Here is a 19,969-nt window from a genome sequence, read left to right on the forward strand (position 1 = left end):
TGAGTTTAAATCTTCTCGAGCAGCTCCAGCAACTCTCCCCACCAGGATATGGGTCCCCCTCCTACTCCCAGTTCAGGTGTTTTCACCACCCTGTCTACTTGTGCTGACACCTTCAGACATTCAGACATCCAGGGACTTGTCCACCAAGATCCATGTATTCATGATGGATATCGTTCACTTATTAAACTTCCAACAGTGATCAGAAGTAAACTCCATCTGCCATTACTCTGCTCAGTTTATCATCTGATCGATATCAGACTACAGCCTGAGACCATCTCCTCACTGTGGATAACACCCTCACCTTTCATGTCATTTGCAAACCTACTAATGATTCCTTCTCCTTTCACATCCGAGATATTAATGTACATAATAAACAGCAACAGTTCCTGCACAGATCCCTGTGGTACACCCGCCGGGCAAAGGCTTCCAATCGTGAAAGACACCCTACACCAATTGTGGATCCAATTTGCCAACTTGCCTTGGATCCTATGGGCTCTTCCCTTTTGGACCAGCCTTCCATGTGGGACCTTGTCAAAGACCTTAATAAACCCCATGTAAACCACATCATCTGCACTGCCCTCATCAATATCAGAGGACAATCCTCTACCAAATCCATACAGATAATCCCTAATGTATTCCTGTCCTTTGGAATGTTGATTCATCGCGTCCCTCAGAATTGTTTCCAATAATTTCCCTCCCCCTGCTGTCAGACTATCTGCTCTGTAATTACCGGGCCTATCCCTGCTGCTCTTGAACAAAGGAACCACATTAGCGATCCTCCAGTCATTCGGCACTTCACCTGTGGCCAGCAAAGTATTAAATATATCCACCAGGGCCCCAGTAATCTGCTCCCTTAGCTCCCATTACAGCCTGGGATATACTTTATTGTTACTGGGAATTTCTCCACCTTTTTCCCTGTGAATACATTTAATGCCTCCTTCTCATTGACCTTAACATGTTCCAGAACCTCACAATCCCAACTGAAATCCCCGGCTGCAATGTCTTTCTCCTGTGTGAATACAGATGGGAAGTATTCATTGAAGACCTCACCTATTTTCTCTGGCTCTATGCACTGTTTGTCCCCTTGGTTTCTAACAGGCCCCACTGCTTAGTTGGGGATCCTCTTACTCTACCTGTACTTATTAAATACCTTTGTGTCTTATCCTGAACATTATCTGCTAAGGATAATTTGTGACCATTGTTTGCCTGTTCATATTAAGGAACCCCCTCTCCCCCGCTTTCTCTCTAATGCCTTTGATACCCATTATTGTTAGAGTTACCCATTTTGCCTGAGTTTCCACAAGATTGTGAACCATTGAATATTTATGTTCCACATTTTGTTCACCCTGTAAACCATGTCTCTCCGATGTCTAAATCTCTTTCATCTGTGTCACAAATCCAGTTACCTTATTGAAGAGACTTTGTCTGTGCGGAAACAATTCTGTACTCTTTCCCACAATTTCCTATCAGAAACTAATTCGCTAATGTAGAGTTTTAGTTAAACCTTATCTCACCCTGTTCCTTTCTGCTTGTCTCCAGCCACATCCCCCTGCTGTTCCGAAGCATCACGTTTTCTATTTGGATTTGGAAAACACTTTGCTGTGGGGATGTCATGCAGACCAGGTGAGGATGGGCAGATGTCCTTCTCGAAAGGACAAGTGCTTGGGTTGTTTCTACATCAGCAATGGTTTCATATTTATTTATGGATTGTTAATTATAATATTTGAATTTATTGATTTCAATTTTCGCCATTTCAGACTGTGGGATTTAAACCTTCTTCCCCCGAACATTAGCTGAGTTTTGGATACATGCTCTAGCAATAATACCACTCGGCCATCACTTCGCGTGCTCACAGGTTGCTCACTCCTGACCAGTTATAGCAGTGCATCATGAAGCTATACCTATTCTTTTGTCACAATTGTTTGATGCTGACACCTTCCTGCACTCGGGTGATATCACTCAGTATCTCTCCATGTGGTATCCCTCACTGTGTGGGTCTAATTGCTGCCCCTGCCAGCGCCTCTCACTCTTGCAGCTACTCCACATCCTGAGCCAACAGAATTGTTCACTTCAGAGAGATGCAACAGCACAGGCCAGGGGTGGAGACTGGGATTTTCCAGATCCCTGTGGGACTCAGTGCCATTCTACATGTGTAACATTCACTACATCAGTGTAATTTTCCGTTCTGTCTATTTGTCTGTCTCCTGTAGGTACTCAGGGAGGTCTTAATTCAATAGACTTCCCAACTGCGGTGTGTCTCGTCCATCACCACATTGAAGATGGTTGGTCAGCCACAGAGACACAGGGCAGGGAGATCTGGAGCCTTCAATAAATCCTGCAGTGAGGTAAGATCACTCACAGTGCACAGAGCAGGGAGCAATGGGAGGGCTCCAAACATCAGCTAACAGGATATGACACAGGTACTAGAGGGCGAGCACAGTACAGACACACCAGCTCAATCTCCACGTCTACCTTAACGTGCATTGTACTGAGACAGCATAGAGAGTTCACAGTTATGAATACAGGCCTGAGCTGTCTTAGTGAGCATCGGTACAACAGAGGGAAAGCAGGCCTCCCACAAGAGGGTGGGAATGCTGCCTGGGATCTTTCTGTTCTGTGTTCCCTCTCCAACACTGTACCTATGGTATGTCTTGTGGATCAGTGTCTTCAAAAATTTTTAACTCCTATAACAGTTCCTATCTCTGTAACCTCCTTCTTTCCATATAGGCCCTCCACATATTTGAAACGTACCGCATTCCAGACGACCATCCCTATGGCTATAGCTTGCTTCAGTGTCTACAACATGTCTTATCTCAGTATTCTCCTCCTCTTTAACTGGGTACAGGGCCATGCTGCATGAAAACAGGACCTTCAGTCCAAGTCATCAATGCTGACCATTTTTCCAAAACTGAACGAGTCACATTTGCCTGTGTTTGGCCCATATCCCTTCAGACCTTCTCCTCTCCATGTACCTGCCTAAATTTCATTTCCATGTTGCAATTGTTCTTGTTTCTCCCATGTGGCCCTGGTAATTCGTTCTGTCAATGCACCATCCTCTGTGGGTAATGTTACCCCTCACCTCCCCTTTAAATCCTTGCTCTCTCACCTCACGTTTATACCCTCTAGTTTTGGACTCACTTACCCTTGGCTATTCACCATCCTTACTCCCTGCATGGTTTTAAAAACTTTTACGAGTCACTCCTTATAAGCCTCCTCTGTAAAAGGGAAAGATTGAAGACAATGTTACAGATATCTCCAACTCATGTATCAAAGTGCTGGCCAATGACGGCAAGTGTGCCAAAGGCCGCTTTCCCCACCATGTCCACCTGTGATGCCACTTCCAAACAACAATGTAACTGCACCCCTTGGTCTCTCTCTGTTCGACAACACGATCCAGGGCTGTACCATTAACTGTGTTAGTCCAAAACTCAGTACCTGAATTAAAATCCATCTTTCATGCCTTGGTCCACTGGTCCAGTTGGTCGAGATCCCCTTGATAACCGTATTCACTGCCCACTATGCCATTAACTTGATCATCCACAAAATTACTAACAATGACTCCGATGTTCTCAAGCAAATCGTTTGTCAATGATGTACATCAGTGGACCCAGCATCAATCCTTGTAGCACACCTCTGGTCACAGGCCTCCAGTCTGAACAACAACCCTCTCCCACCACCCTCTGTCTCCTACTGTCAAACTAATTTTGTATCTAGTTGGCTAGCTGTCCCTGATCACGTGATCTAATCTTACGAACCTGTATATCATGTTAAATCCTGTCAAAGGTCCTGCTGACGTTAGTGTAGACAATATACGGTCACCACTTCAACAAAAACAATCCCGTTAGTGAGACCTGACTTTGTACACACAAAGCCATGCGGACTATCTGCCATCAATCCCTGCCTTTCCAAATGCATGTAACTCCTGTCCGACAGAATCATTTCAACAACTTACCCACCACTGACATTGGGCTAATTGGTCTTTAATTCCCTGGCCTTCCATCGCAGTCTTTCTTAAATAATGGAACAAAACCATATTGTTGTCAGAGCTGTACAGCATGGAAACTGACCCTTCAGTTGACACCAACCATAATCTCCAACTAAACTCACCCCAGCTGCCTGTTTCTGGCCCATATCCCTCCAACCTTTTCCTATACATGTACTTAACTAAATGTCTTTTAACGTTGTAATTGTACCGACATCCACCTCAAGAAGTTCATTCCATACCCAAACTACCCTCTGTGTAACAATTTGCCCATTATATTTTTTTTAACATCTCTCTCTTCTTACCTGAAAAATGTGGCCCTCCCCTTGAGACTCCCTCATCCTAAGGAAAAGACAATGACCATTAACTCTATCTATATCCCAACTTTTTTTCTTAAACTTCTATAAGTTCACCTCTCAATCTCCAGGCTCCAGTGAAAAATAAACTCTGCGTATCCAGCCACTTTTCAGAACTCAAGCATTTCATACCCAGCAATGTCCTGATAAATCTCTTCTGAACACCCTTCAGGTTAATAATAATCTCCCTATAACTGAGCGACAAGAACTGGACAGAGTATTGCAGAAGAGTCCTCACCAATATCATAACGATGTCCCAAATCCTACATTCAATGGACTGAACAACAGTCTTGTCCATCCTGTGATGTAAACTTCAAGAATTATGTACCTGAACCCGGAGGTCGCTCTGCTCTAGAACACTAATCAAGACACGATCATGAATTGTATAAGCTCTACCCTTGTTTGTTTTACCAAATGCATTACCTCACATTTATTCAGGCTGAATTACATCTGCAGTTTTTCAGCCCATTCATCCATTTCATCAAGATCTCTTTGTAACATTAGAAATCCCCCCTTCCCTGCCCACTATGCCACCCTCCAGCCTTCCAGCCCATCACACCTGACTGTCAATGGTACAAATACCCTTGCCAGTAGCTCCTCGATTTCTTCCCTAGCATCCCACAATGTCCTGTGATACACTTAATCAGGTCCTGGGGCTTTCCATACCTTCTTGTTTAAAACTACCAGCACTACCTCTTCTATAACATGCACTCTTTTCAAGTCATAGAGATATCATGGAAACAGACCCTTCGGTCCAACTCATCCACGCTGACCAGATAATTTAAGTAAATTCATTTTATTTACCAGCATTTGGCCCATGTACCTCTGAACCCTTACTCATATACCCATCCAGATACTTTTAAATGTTGTAATTGTATCAGGGTCCGTTTCTTTCTCTCTCAGGTCATTCCATGCACACATCACAATGTGAATGAAAAGGCTGACCCTTCGGTCCCTTTTTAAACCTTTCCCCTCAAACCTTAAAACTATGCCCTCTAGGTTTGGACTTCCCAACCTCAGGGAAAAGACATTGAATGTTTACCCAATCCATGCCCCTCATGTTTCTATAAACCTCTTTAAGGTCTCTGATGCTCCAGGGAAAATAGCCTCAGCTTATTCAGCATCAACCCTGGCAACATCTTGTAAACCTTTTCTGAGCCCTTTCAAGTTTCACAACCTCCTTCCTATGGCAGGGAGACTGGAATTGCAGAATACTCCAATTGTGGTCCAACGTAATACTCCTGTTCCCTGAGTTCCCCAGTCTTTGTCCACAGGAGGTTCTGGAGTGAAAAATTTGTTCAATGTCTTAGCCATATCTGCTAATGAAAGCCAACACACCATACGCCTTCTTAATACCTTCTCAAATTGGATGGTAACTTCAGGGACGCAGGATCCCTCTGTTTGTGTACACTACTCGGAATCCTGCCTTCAACGATTTAAAGCTTTTCTGCAGAATCCTCTAATCTGAAACCATCCCAATCTTTGTAACTTCCCACAGTCCCTTCAACGCTCATAAACTGTGAAACCTCCTCAAGTCCCTCTATTCCTAATGCCTGCAAAATCCTCCAGTCCCGATATCCCTCCATAACTCTTGTAAATGCTACCGGCCTCCACTGCCATTATGGGGAACATTGCAGAGACGGGAAGAGTTGTAGAGACTGGGCCATGTTACAGAGGTAGGAAGGGCTGCAGAACCTGGAGGATGGTACTAATGTAGGAAGGGAAGTGGGACCTGCAGGCGGTTAGAGGGAGCGGGACTCATAGAGCCTGCAGGATGGGACCAAGAACGGGTTGTGGGACATGAAGGATGTTATGATTTGAACCACAGATCATTTTTGATTGAACCATTCAGCCGTTGTTAGAGTCAAAGAGATGTACAGCACGGAAACAGACCCTTCGGTCCAACACGTCCATGCCGACCAGATATCCCAACCCAATCTTGTCCCACCTACCAGTGTCTGACCCATATTCTTGCAAACCCTTCCCATTCATATACCCATCCAGATGTCTTTGTATCAGCCTTCACCACTTCCTCTGGCAGCTCATTCCATACAAGTACCACCCTTTGCATGAAAACAAAATGCCCCTTAAGTCTCTTTTACAACTTGCCCTCTAACCATAAACCTATGCTCTCCAGTTCTGGACTCCCACACCCGAGGGTGAAGACTTTGTCTCTTTAGCCTCTCCATGCGCCTCATAATTTTATAACCCTCTGTAAGGTCGCCCCTAATGATTTTATAAACCTCTATAAGGTCATCCCTCAGCCTTCGATGCTCCAGGGAAAACAGACCCAATCTATTCTACCTCTCTCTTTAGCTCAAACCCTCCAATCCTGGCAACGTCCTTGTAAATCTCGTCTGAACCCTTTCAAGTTTCACAACATGCTTTCGATCGGAAGGTGACCAGAATTGCATACAATATTCCAAAAGTAACCTAATCAATGTCCTGTACAGCCGCAACATGACCTCCCAACTCCTGTACTCAATACTCTGACCAATAAAAGAAAGCATACCAAATGCCTCCTTCACTATCCTACCGACCTGCGACTCTGCTTTCAAGGAGCTACGAACCTGCACTCCAATATCTCTATGTTCAGCAACACTCTGTCAGACTTTACTATTAAGTGTATAAGTCCAGCAAAGATTTGCTTTCGCAAAATGCAGCATCTCGCATACATCTGAATTAATCTCCATCTGCTACTTCTCAGCCCATTGGCACATCTGATCAAGATTCCATTGTAATTGGAAGTAACTTCTTTCGCTGGCCACTACACCTCCAAGTTTGTTTTTTTAGATTAGACTTACAGTGTGGAAACAGGCAACAAGTCCACACCGACCCAAGCGCAACCCACCCATACCCCTACATTTACCCCTTACCTAACACTACGGACAATTTAGCTCGGCCAATTCACCTGACCCGCACATCTTTGGACTGTGGAGGAAACCGGAGCACCCGGAGGAAACCCACGCAGACACGGGGAGAACGTGCAAACTCCACACAGTCAGTCGCCTGAGTCGGGATTGAACCCGGGTCTACAGGCGCTGTGAGGCAGCAGTGCTACCACTGTGCCACCGTGCCACCGTGTCGTCTGCAAACTTACTGACTATACCTCTTATGCTCAAATCCAAATCATTTATGTAAATAATGCAAAATATTGGACTCAGCACTGACCACAGGCCTCCAGTTTGAAAACAAACCCTCCACCACCACACTTTGTCTTCTATCTTTGAGACAGTTCTGTACCAATTGGCTAATTCTCCCTGTATTCCGTGAGATCTAACCTTGCTATCCAGTCTCCCATGGGGAACCTTGTTGAACGCCAAACTGAAGTCCACATAAATCACATCTACCGCACTCCTAATATATCCTCTATGTTACTTCTTCAAAAAACTCATCAAGTGTGTGAGACATGATTTCCCACTCTCAAAGCAATGTTCACTATCCCTAATCAGTCCTTGCATTTCCTTGACCCTGACTCATGCATGTACATCCTGTCCCTCATGAATCCCTCCAACAACGTGCCCACTGATGTCAAGTTCACTGGTCGATAGTTCCCTGGCTTTTCCTTACTGCTTTCCTTAATTAGTAGCAACACGAAAGGCAACCTCCGGTCTTCTGGCTCTGATGTCTTGTTTCTGGAGATCTTTACTGAAATGGGTGAACACCGCTTCATATTCCCAGGCTGGGAGATGTGCATTCAGATGTGCATCTATTTGCCCAGTCTATCTGTGTGGCTGACACTGACCTGGTGATGCTCTGGTAGAAAGCACTCTTCTTGCATCTGGTAACATCCAGATCTAAACTGACCACAACTCACCTCATCAAAGCCTTCATTTAGAATGTTCTTTATTTTAATATTTTTAAATGGCAGTTTTGTGAATTGCAGGAATTGAGGAGTTGTCATTTTTGAACGAATGAAACTTTTATCATTGACCCTGACCAATGCAATGGGAATTCATGGATTCTGTTGTTCTCTGCAGACTATCACTCAGAGGATTGTATCAACAGGGAATCTGAGTGCAGATAGTCAATTTACCAGTTTATGCCAGCTAGGACTCAGTGTTGTTAGAGAATGTATAAATGTGTAAATACCTCACCGATAGGTTCAGGGGTGAGTGCACTGGGCCCTGAGCACCAGCAGCTAGAAAATTTTTTGTTGATTGTATGTGGCAAAAGTGAGAATTGCAGATGCTGGAGATCAGAGTCTCAATTCGAGTGGTGCTGGAAAATACACTCACTTTTTGGAAAAAAGAATTCTTGACTGTCAAAGATGATATTCTAGAAAAAAAAATCTTATAATAGAGCAGCACATGGTCAGGCCGCAGTGAAAAGCTCATTTACAAAGGATCTATAAAAGTCATAGTAAAGTACAAAACAGATCAAAAGTACACCCATTGTTCGAGACTGAGGAAGTTAGATATTGACAAAGTAGTCATGAGGGAGCCCAGAGGTGAATCCCAGCAGTATGAGATTAGATTAGATTCCCTTCAGTGTGGAAACAGGCCCTTCGGCCCAACCAGTCCATACGGACCCTCTGAAGAGTAACCCACCCAGACCCACTTCGCTCTGACTAATGCACCTAACACTATGGGCAATTTTGCATGACCAATTCACCAGACCTACACATCTTTGGACAGTGGGAATAAAACGGATCACCCGGAGAAAACCCACGCAGAGACCGTGCAAACTCTATACAGACAGTCGCTAGAAGCTGGAAATGAACCCGGGACCCGAGTGCGGTGAGGCAGCACGGCTAAGCACTAAGCCACCATGCCACCCGAAAGCTGTCATGATCCCACAGTCATAGAGGTGTAGAGCATCGACACAGACCCTTCGGACCAGCTCATCCATGCCAACCAAATATTCTGACCTAACCTATTCTCATTTGCCAGCATTTGGCCCATATCCCTGTAAACGCTTCCTAATCATATCATATGTCTATTTAGATGCCTTTAACATATTTTAATTGTACCAGCCTCCACCCCTTCCTCTGGCAGCTCATTCCACCCACTGCATGAAAGAGTTGCCCTTTAGGTCCCTTTGAAACTTTTAACCGTTCACCCTAAAGTAATGCCCTCTACTTCTGGACACAGCACTCCAGGGAAAATATCTTGTCCATTTACCCTGTCCATGCCCCTTATGATTTTATAAACCTCCATAACATCACTGCTCAAAATGGCACTCTAGGGAAAACAGCCCTAGCTTTTTATTCCTCACCCTACAGCTCAAATACTCCAACCGCAGCAACATCCTTGTAAATCTTTACTGAACCCTTTCAAGTTTCACAGCACCCTTCTGATCGGCGGCAGGCCAGAATTGCACACAATATTCCAAAAGTGGCCTAACGAATGTCCTGTACAGCAACATGACATCCCACATCCTGTATTTGATGCTCTAATCAATAAAGGAAAATGTTCTGAACACCTTGTTCACCACTCTATCTCCCTGCAACTTGACGTGCAAGAAACTATGAACTTGGAAGTCCAAGTTCTCTTTGTTCGGCAAGACTCTCCAGGGCCTTGCCATTCAGTGTATAAGTCCTGCCCTGATTTGCTTTTCCAAAAGGCAGCACCTCACATTTATCTAAATTAAACCCCATCTCATCAATATCCTATTTCACGCGGAGTTAACCTTCTTTGCTGTCCACAATACCTCCAATTTTGTATGACCTGCAAACTCATTTACGATACCAAGCAATTCAAGTGAACTACGAAACAAATCCAGAAATAATCATTCTTTTTTTTGGGTTTGAATGTGCTCTGTGTAAATCCTGCCCAATGACTCTGTACCAGAGAAAGGCTGCACATGCGCCTGGCTGCATCTTGCCCCCTACAAAGATGGCGGCCGTGCACGTGTCCAGTGAATCGTTGTCCCAAATAAAGATGGTGGCGCTCACGCCGCGCTGAGGCAATTCCCCGCTGACTGCAAACACGGGACTGGGAGTTTCAAATTTGTGACATCCCCTTCAGCTTGTTCCCCCATTCTATCAGATCATCGTTGGGCCATCCCAGGCCTCAACACCTCTTTTATGCTTGATCCACATAGCCCTCAACTGCTCAGTATTTCAAAAATCTATCTGCCCTCTTTTAGAATAATTTGAGATAGAATCATAAATTCCCTACTGTGTGGAAACAGGCCCTTTGGCCTAACAAGCCACACTAACCCTCCAAAAAGTAACCCAACCAGACCCATTCCCCTACCACATTTTACTTTCACAATTGTTTGGGCAAGGAAATTCTAGCCATTCACTGAAAGAAAAGAATTCTTTACATTTTTTACAAAATGAATGTTCACTTATGTAATTTTCCCTAGTTTGAGACTTCACTGCTGCTAGAAGATCTAGTCAACACCTAGCCTGTCAAGCTCCTCAGAATCTTGTTTTCATAAGATCACCCTCTATATTATGTGGGTGGCACAGTGGTGAGCACTGATGTCTCACAGTGCCGGAGACCTGGGTTCAATTCCTGCCTCAGGTGACTCTCTGTGTGGAGTTTGTAGAACAACACGTTGCCTGTGTGGGTTTCCTCCGGGTGCTGGGGTATCCTCCCACATTCCAAAAATATTCTCAGGTTAGGTGAATTGGCAATGCTAAATTGCATGTAGTGTTAGGTGAAGGGATATATGTGTGGGAGTGGGTTGTGCTTCGGCGGGTCGGTCGGTTTCCACACTGTATGTAATCTGTTCGTCGAGATTCTATTAAATAATGACCTTACCTGTTTAGCTATTCTTGATAGGTCAACCTTTTCGTCTCGAAACAGCTAGCTGAATTATTTTTTGAATGGTCTCCAATACTGGTTTATCCCTTATTAAATATGAAAGTATATTGTATATAGTACTCCAAGTGAGGTCTCAGCAACAGCCAGTGTGGTTAACCAATCCTCACTCCATGCGAATGCATTACCCCTGACAGAGTGAGCTCCTGTATTATACAATTAACTTTTCTGTAATACCTTATCATTTGCATTTTTAAAATCCAAATACCGAACATCATTGGATTGCCCTTTATCAGCCCTGCTTGTTATCTACTCAATGAATTGTCGCAAATTTGTCATCGTGTCTCTTTAACAAAACCCAGTCTACCATGTTTAATGATAAGCGTTTCTAAATGTCCTGCTATTTATTACTTTAATATTCGACTCTGCTAAAACAGATATTAAACTAACTAATCTATAGTTCCTGATTTCTGTCTCCCTTCCCTTCTTGAACAGGTGCATCAATCCACTGGCTGCTTCCTGTATCCCCTGATTCTGGAATAGACCAATCGATGCCTTGACTATCTCTGCAGTCAGTTGCCTGAAAAATGTTTGATCCAAGCCATTAGGTCCTGTCTACCTTTAGTCCTATTAGTTGGTCAATACTTTGTCCCTTGTGACAAAAACTGTTAAAACATTTTTCTATCCATGATTAACTTGCTTATTTGTTACCTTTAGGATGATACCGCTATCGTCTTCATGAAGATCAATGTAAAATATAGGTTTACATTATCTGCTATTTCTTTGTACTCATTATCAATTCCACAGTCAGACCCTCCAAGGGTTCGATGCTGACTTAAGATACTCAATGTTTATGTACCTGTACAACTCTTGCTATTCATTTTTGTTTCTTGTCAATTTAATTACATGATCAGTTTTCTCCCTTTTTAGTCATCCGCTGCTATGTCATTCTTTTCCTTGTGGGTACTGCCCTTGACTGCCTTTGTTACCCACGGGTGGTTCACCTTCCTCTTCGAGTTCTCCTTTTTGTCTCAAATTAACTTTTGCTAAGAATTAATGTAAAACAAAACCCCAGCTTATTACAGTGACTGACCGTGTTGTTTTTTAAAAAGCTTTGGATGCCTTAATGTTCTCATTGGGTTTTGCTGTTTCAAAGAACAGCTGAGATCATCTGCAAAGGAGGGGGCAGCCGATTCACTGTTAATTTCCAAAATTAATTTGAATACTTGCAAAAAGAAATTATTTGCATGACTGTGAGAGCAGGGAACTAGCCAAATAGCTATTTTAAAAAGATGTCACAGTTGTGATGGGTTGAATAGGGGCCTCTGATTTCAAAAGCGCAATGTGATTCAAGTTGTCTTCTAATCTGTGCTGTACTCACTCTTTCTGATTGAGATGACTGGATTGGCATATGCGCAGGTTGTAGCAGGATCTCTGACTGCCACAAACCGATCTGGTGGAACAGCTCCTAAGTCAGTGACAGTGCTGTTGGACTAATAGAGGCAGCAACATTCACACTTCATGAAGCAACTGTGAACCAGTGTTGCCAACCCACAATCCAAAGAACTGCAGGTTAGGTGAATTGGTCATGCTAAGTTGCCCATAGTGTCCAGCGATGCACAGTTTCAGTGCATTAATCAGGGCTAAACATTGAGGAAAAGGTTTGGTTGGGCTACTCTTTGGAGGGTTGGTGTGGATTTGTTGGGCTGATGGGCCTGTTTCCACAAAGTAGAGATTCCATCTTCTGAGTAATTTTGGGGATCTAACAGAATCCTGGTATTCAGAGGGTTCTCTGTTAGTTACAATAGTATTGTGCACTCAGCTTATGTTACATTCTGAAGCAATTTGAGGTAGACTGCTCGGTGCAATTTCACAGGACAGATGCTCTGGAACCAATCAGGGAACAGTGATTTTAGACCTGATAATATGATTGTTTAATGGGCTCAAAGTAAAAGACCCTTTTGGTAAGATGAAATGCAGAATGATAGAATTTAGCTTTAGGGTGAGGAATTTGGTTCTTCAACTAGTATCTAAACTTAAAAGCAGTCACAGGGGTATAAAGTAGTAGTTAGCTAAACTGGAATGGGATATAGTTGGAATGTTAAAGCAGAAGAATATATTCAGTTGTTTTATAATTCTCAACAATATATATTAATTTGTAGAAGAAACGCACGATGAACAGCGGTGATCGCTGAGGGAATTATGAGTGACATCAAATTGAAAGAAAAGATGTACAAAACTGCAAAGATGATGGTAGAACAGAAGTTTAAAATTTTAAACTATCGAAGGATGAACAAAAAAACAGATGGAAGATATTTTGTCCCTTGTCAGAGAGACTGTTATAACGTCTTTGCTCCCATTAATACCTTGCTTATTTCCCACCTTTAGTATGGTCACAGTATCTTCCAGATTAGTAAGATAATGGGGCAAATTAACCCACTTGTTATTCAGCCTAAAACAAAGTGCTCTTGTGATGCTGTGGTAGTGTCTCCAACTTTGAGCCAGAAGGCCTGGATTAGTCCCAAAAGCTGCAGAGGTGTCATACTGCATCGAAATAGGTTGATTAGGAAAGCAATATGAGACAAACTTCAGTAACTGAATGGACAGTCTTGATGGTCTCTGGAAATTCCAAACTTGACTGTTTGTATCCTGACCTGAGGCCTGATCTCAATTAATCTTCCTCATTTAAACGAAATTGCCTTTTCTTGTGTTGAATATCATTGAAGTTTGTCCTATCTGCATGTCCCCTTGTGCAAAACCTGTTACAATCTGTCAAAGAACAAGATTGAAAACTCAGATCAGCTGATAGGCTGTTCAAGGGCTTAATCCAGTGGCCTTGTCCACTGGGACAGTAGGCGCTGCAGAATTTATCCCATTTCCCATTGAACTTAGACACGGGGTGGTGAGCTTGCTTAAATGTCTTTCACTAAAACATTTTTGAATTGAAATAAATTACTTTACGGTGAAATTGAATTTAGAGGCTTAGTGAGGAGTATAGACTGTCAGTTCTTTGTTTCTTTCATCACAGAAGGAATGAGAGCAGCCCAATGCCAGCCAAACCAGCAGAGGAGCTGCCAGATATTAAAATGCATAACTCCACTTCATTAGCCAGTCTGTCTGAGTCATCCAGACTCAAATATCATGACTGGAGGTGGGCTTTTTGTGTTCACTGTGGATGCTATTACAGAGTTCAAAATTAATACATAACATATTTCTTGAGAACTGAAAACACCAAATACTGAAGATCGCAGGAGGGAGCCGATGGCGAGTGGTATTACTGCTAGACGGTTTATCCAACGATCCAGGTTTCATTCTGGAGAACCAGGTGCGAATCATGCCACAGGAAATGGTGGAATTTGAATTCAGTGAATATCTGGAATTCACAATCTCATGACCATAAATCCTTTGTCGGGTTAGGGAAAACCAATCTGGTTCACTAACGTGCTTGAAGTAAGAAGCTACCGTCCTTACCTAGTTTGTCCTACATGTGACGCCAGACTCACAGCAATGTGCTTGATTGTTAACTGCCCATTGAGCAATGAATGCTGCCGAGCCAATGACACCCTCATCCCGTGAATGTTTTTTTTACAATTGATGGAGAGAGCAAAAAATGAGGTCTGCAGATGCTGGAGATCACAGCTGCAAATGTGTTGCTGGTCAAAGCACAGCAGGCCAGGCAGCATCTCAGTAATAGAGAATTCGACGTTTCGAGCATAAGCCCTTCATCAGGAATGAGAGAGAGTAGCCAAGCAGGCTAAGATAAAAGGTCGGGAGGAGGGACTTGGGGGAGGGGCGATGGAGGTGGGATAGGTGGAAGGAGGTCAAGGTGTGGGTGATAGGCCAGAGTGGGGTGGGGGCGGAGAGGTCAGGAAGAGGATTGCAGGTTAGGAGGGCGGTGCTGAGTTGAGGGAACCGACTGAGACAAGGTGAGGGGAGGGGAAATGAGGAAACTGGAGAAATCTGAATTCATACCTTGTGGTTGGAGGGTTCCCAGGCGGAGGATGAGGCGCTCCTCCTCCAGCCGTCGTGTTGTTATGTTCTGCCGGTGGAGGAGTCCAAGGACCTGCATGTCCTCGGTGGAGTGGGAGGGAGAGTTAAAGTGTTGAGCAAGCTAACATTTTGAGTCCAGATGACTCTTCCTCAGAGCTCTGATCTAGTCATTGAGACTCACCGTTAGCTTGCTTGGTCTCCATGGATGCTTTCTGAGCTGCTGTCAGCTCCAGCATTTGCTGTTTTCAGTACAGATTCCACCATCTGTAGTAATTTCCTTCTAAACTTCTTCATTATGTTGTTTATTAAATGTCCACTAAATTGCAGTTACTACTCAACACCTTCCCTACAGAGTACTGTGGCCCTGGTGCCAGAAGCTTTCATGAACTTGTTAAATTACACCACAGTTTAGGACAATTGCAAAATGCCACTGTGACTGAAAGAATAGTGTCATAGTCATACAACATGGAAATGAACCCTTCGGTTCAACTCATCCATGTCAACCAAATTTCCCAAACTATGCCAGTGCAGTTTGCCTGCATTTGGCTCAAATTCCTCAATCTTTCCTACTCACGTACCTCTCCAAATGTCTTTTAAATGCTGTGACTGTGCTTGCATCTATCACTTCCTCTGGCCGTTTATCCCGTGTCCCAACCAATCTCTGAAAACGTTGGCACTGATAGTTTCACTGTTGCTTACGGTGTGTGAATCACTGGGAATTATTGTTCGTTCAGGACCACCTCTGTCTGAGCACGGCTTGAATGTAGCTTGGGCCTCCTGGTGGGATACCACATGCTGCTCAATGCCTTATATTTGCACAGCGCAGCTGTCTATGGGTGGGGATGTTGTGGAAGGAAGGAGGAGGCGTTAAGGAATTAATGAATTTATGGAATGTGGATGTCACTGGCTGTGTGAACATTTATTGCCTCATTCTAATGCCCTTGAGAAGGTAGTTGTGTGCTCCCTTCTTGAATCACTGCAGTCCGTGTGGGTTGTAGGCCTATTGGTAGTGCTGTTGGGAGGAAATTCCAGAATTTTGGATCAATGACACTTCAGGATTGCTGAAAGATTTTCAACTCCAGATGGTAGTGGTTTGGAGAGAAACCTGCAGGAGGTGATGTTCCCATGAATCTGCTTCCCTCTTCCTTTTAGTTGGTATTGGTCATAAGTTTGGAAGATGCTATTGAAGCGTTATAAATTGATGTAATGTATCTTGTAGATAGTATACAGTGCTGCTCTGGGCATCAGTGGAGCAGGGAGTGTATGTGGGAGCCAATCAAGCAGTCTGTTTTTTCTTGATGCTGTCAAGCTTCTTGAGTGTTCTTGGAGCTGCACCCAAACACAGCCAAGTAGTGAATATCCTATAGCACTCCTGTGTTGTGTCTTGTAGATGGTGGACAGGCTTCAGAGATTTGGGAGATGGTTTACTTACCGTAGTTATATGGAAAATCCACTTCAATGTCTAGTCAATAATAAACCCCCAGAATGTTGATGGTGGGGATTCGGTGATGGTGGCTTTGATGAAAGAGACTGCAAGGTTTTTGGTGAAGGAGCTTCAGGCTGAAAGCTAGGGAAGGGGAAATAAGGTAGAGGCTAGAAACAGATAGGTGGGGAAAGATGCTGCAAAGGAGATATCATGGTTTTTTTTCTCTGTGCTGTGCCCAGTTGGTCTGCTGACACTACTCTAGAGATATTGTGGCTCACCTCACCAAATCAAACAGCCTCTCACTATAGTCTGTCCAATCCCATGTCCATTACACTCTTTGTATTAGTCCATTCCTCTTACTTCCTCCTTTCGAAATAAGAACATAAGAACATCATAATTAGGAGCAGGATTATTAATCCAGCCTCTTGTACCTGCTCTGCCATTTGATACAGTCATGGTGAATCTCATCTTGGCCTGAACACCTCTTTTCTGCCAGCCCTCCTTAACTCTTCAACCCATTAATAATTAAATATCTACGTGTCTCTTATTTAAATTTACTTAATGTCCCAGAATCCACAGTGTTCTGAGATAGTGAATTCCCCAGATCCACCATCCGCTGAGAGAAGTAATTCCTTCAACTTTCCCTTCATTCTAAACTTACGACGACTCATTGTAAATTGAATCATCTTCTCTGCCTCTACTTGGTCAATCCCTTGACCATGTTATAGACCCTCAATGATACCACCTCTCATTCTTAGGTTGCAATGAAGATGAATGCAACTAGTGGTTGTAGTTCAGCGTGTGGCATTTTGATAACTGTGGCAGAGGATGTTTGTTCAAAACTGAGATGGACAGTTCGTGCATTTCAAATAAGAAATAGTTGACGAGATTAAGTGCATTAATATATTGGAGTTTTGTTTTTAGGAAGACTTACTGATGGGAAGATTTGGTTAAGGGAATACTGCAGTCAAAGCTGTGGAAGATTAACCTCCACCCATGTGTGAGGTAGTACACTGTGGTTAAAAGAATAAAGAGACCACTTCCTCTTTGGAAAAATGTCGTTAAATAGAGCAGAGGGATCTGGAGATAGCAATGAGTCACTGGCAGCAAATGGCACCAGTTTGTGAGGTTAAATAGAAAAGTAGATCATGGGTTTATTTCTGGGACGACAGAATGGAAATTTGTTCGATATGTGTAGAACCATGGAAAGATCACCCTTGGAGCACTGCAAACAGTTCCGATCTTCATATTGTAATATGGATGTAGAGGCAGTAGGGAAGACAAAGAATAGTTACTGGAATTTATATCCAAACTGTATTTGAATTCATCAAGTAAGATTGGGTAGTCTTGTCTCATTGGAAAAGAGTGACATGGTCCAGTCACGTTTGATCGGGTAGACATGGAAAAGATGTTTCTGCTTGTGAATGACAGAATCCACTGGATCTGTGGATATAATTGTAATCACTATTAAATCTCATGGGGAATTTGCAGAGGGCGACAAAGTCTTTACCAAAAAGGGGTTTGAATGTAGAACTTACTTCGTCAGGAATAATTCAAGCAAATAACAGATGAATTCAAGGAGGAGCTTGGAATACAAGAAATCAAAGAAAACTATGTTGATGGGTTTAGGTTGAGAAGGAAGCCTGTGTAAATCACAGATACTGAGAACCTGTTTTTGTGTCCTGAAACTATGCATCTGTGTTGTTCCGTGACATTTCTATAGGAGCAGCAGCAGCAGCAGTAAACAAGACAGCTCACCCTTACTATTCTTGGAGAAAAGCAGAACCTCTGGTCACACAAAAGGGAAATAGCTCTATTGAGGAGGTGGTTCAAACAGTGGCCAACGGCTCAATCTGCAGAGACAGTGTGCCTTCATTACCTGGTGAGAAAGGTGAATTCTTTAACCAGAAATGGTGTTTTGTCCTTCCACTGATCACATGACATAAGCAGGGAAAAGTGTCTCTTCAGTTTGATGATTTTAATCAATCAAATCTTTTGCTACGTTAGCACTCCTTCCCTACCCAAAGGTTAGGTGGGTCAAATAGGCACATGTCTTGCACTGCTTTAATTCAATATTCCTTTATTCAGTCATGTGCTTAACCTATTCAATCCAAGTTCCTTGTGTTTCCCTTGGATCTGTGGTTGTGCACAAGGAAACTTAAACAATGTGTGATTCAATATCAAAGTTATGTTGAATCAATAATTGTAACTCCACTCTGCTCCTTGAGCAGATAGTTAATCCAAGGATTCTAGCTCAGCCCTTAACTTCAAGTTCAAGTTCTAAACCTTTCAGTTAGCAATGGAAAATAACAAAGAACAATGTCAATCATTTATTGTCTCTACAGCCTCTGCTTCTGTTGCCACTGGATACTCCCATAAGTTTGACAAGCCAATGACTAAAGATGAGATTGAAGAGAAATCCTTCCGTTCTCTTCTGCCACCAGAGAGCCAACCCCACTTTCATATGGGGAAGGAACGCAGCCAGCAGGATGGTTCAGATGAGGACATAGTGTGGGACCAGTCGGCTTCTCTTATGGATTAGGGTGAGTGATGTTACCAATTAGTGGGATCTCAGTGCTTGGAATAGTTGCTCCTCTCCATGTTCGAGGTACCTTGCCATGAGATTCAGATGGAGAGGACGAGGACCATATGGTGTAACAAGTGTGAGCCAACAGTTGGGCAGGGCCTGTGTTTCTGATTTTTAAAAAAAGCGAGTACCACTCAGTCACAATGTGCCCAGAGTTTATAAATCATGAAGGAGAATAAATACTTGACATTGTTAATCTTTTTGATCGAGTTCCCATATAGTGAAGACAACGATTAATATTTATTGGGATTCCTTGCTCCCCCAATCAGATAAACAGAAGGCAAATTTGACTGTGAAGAATGTCCCTGAATTTACACCTTTCTACTGTTCATTGAAGGTAATAAGATGCAAAAGATATTTTTGCAGAGGAATTTGATTTGAGCAAGAGACATTTGTGCAGATAGTAAGAGGTATTCTAATTGAAAGGATATGTTTAGTGATATCCTGCACACTTCGATGTTGGAGATCTTATTATTCACTATTCAGAATGAAAGGAAAGCCACATTCAACGACAGCGATTCCAAGTGTAGGTAGACGGAAGCACAGCATTAGAAAGCAATCTTGATAGATTCAGTAAATGAAAAAAAAACGACAGATGAGTTTGTGTCGGCAAGTGAGAGGTTGGATCAAAATAGGATATTTTGTGATTGTGAAAATAGAGAGAGTGGACTCCAAAGAAACTACATGGGATTGATCCAGCTGTATAGTTCACGAAAATGTCTCAAACAGGTTCAGGAAAGTGACCAAGGGGCCGGTGGAATGTTGACATTGATCTCGACAGAAGACGAGATACCAAGAAGTCATGCTTCAGCAAATCCGTACCTAGTTAGACCAAGCTGTCAGGGCTGGGCACCATGGCTGAAGGAGAGTATCCCTCTGAGGGGAAGTGCAGTGTAGATTTACTGAAGTGAGACT

General features: G+C 43.2%; 1 long non-coding RNA gene across 1 annotated transcript; it reads left to right on the forward strand.

Moving 5' to 3' along the window:
• Positions 1–1,537: 1,537 nt before the first annotated feature.
• Positions 1,538–11,982, forward strand: LOC132826969 (uncharacterized). Its single transcript, XR_009645946.1, has 3 exons — positions 1,538–1,623; positions 2,211–2,345; positions 11,547–11,982. It is a non-coding gene; the product is annotated as an uncharacterized LOC132826969 (long non-coding RNA).
• The last annotated feature ends 7,987 nt before the right edge of the window (positions 11,983–19,969 follow it).

The sequence above is a fragment of the Hemiscyllium ocellatum genome, chromosome 23 (assembly GCF_020745735.1).
Source record: "Hemiscyllium ocellatum isolate sHemOce1 chromosome 23, sHemOce1.pat.X.cur, whole genome shotgun sequence".
NCBI classification, from domain to species: Eukaryota; Metazoa; Chordata; class Chondrichthyes; order Orectolobiformes; family Hemiscylliidae; genus Hemiscyllium; species Hemiscyllium ocellatum.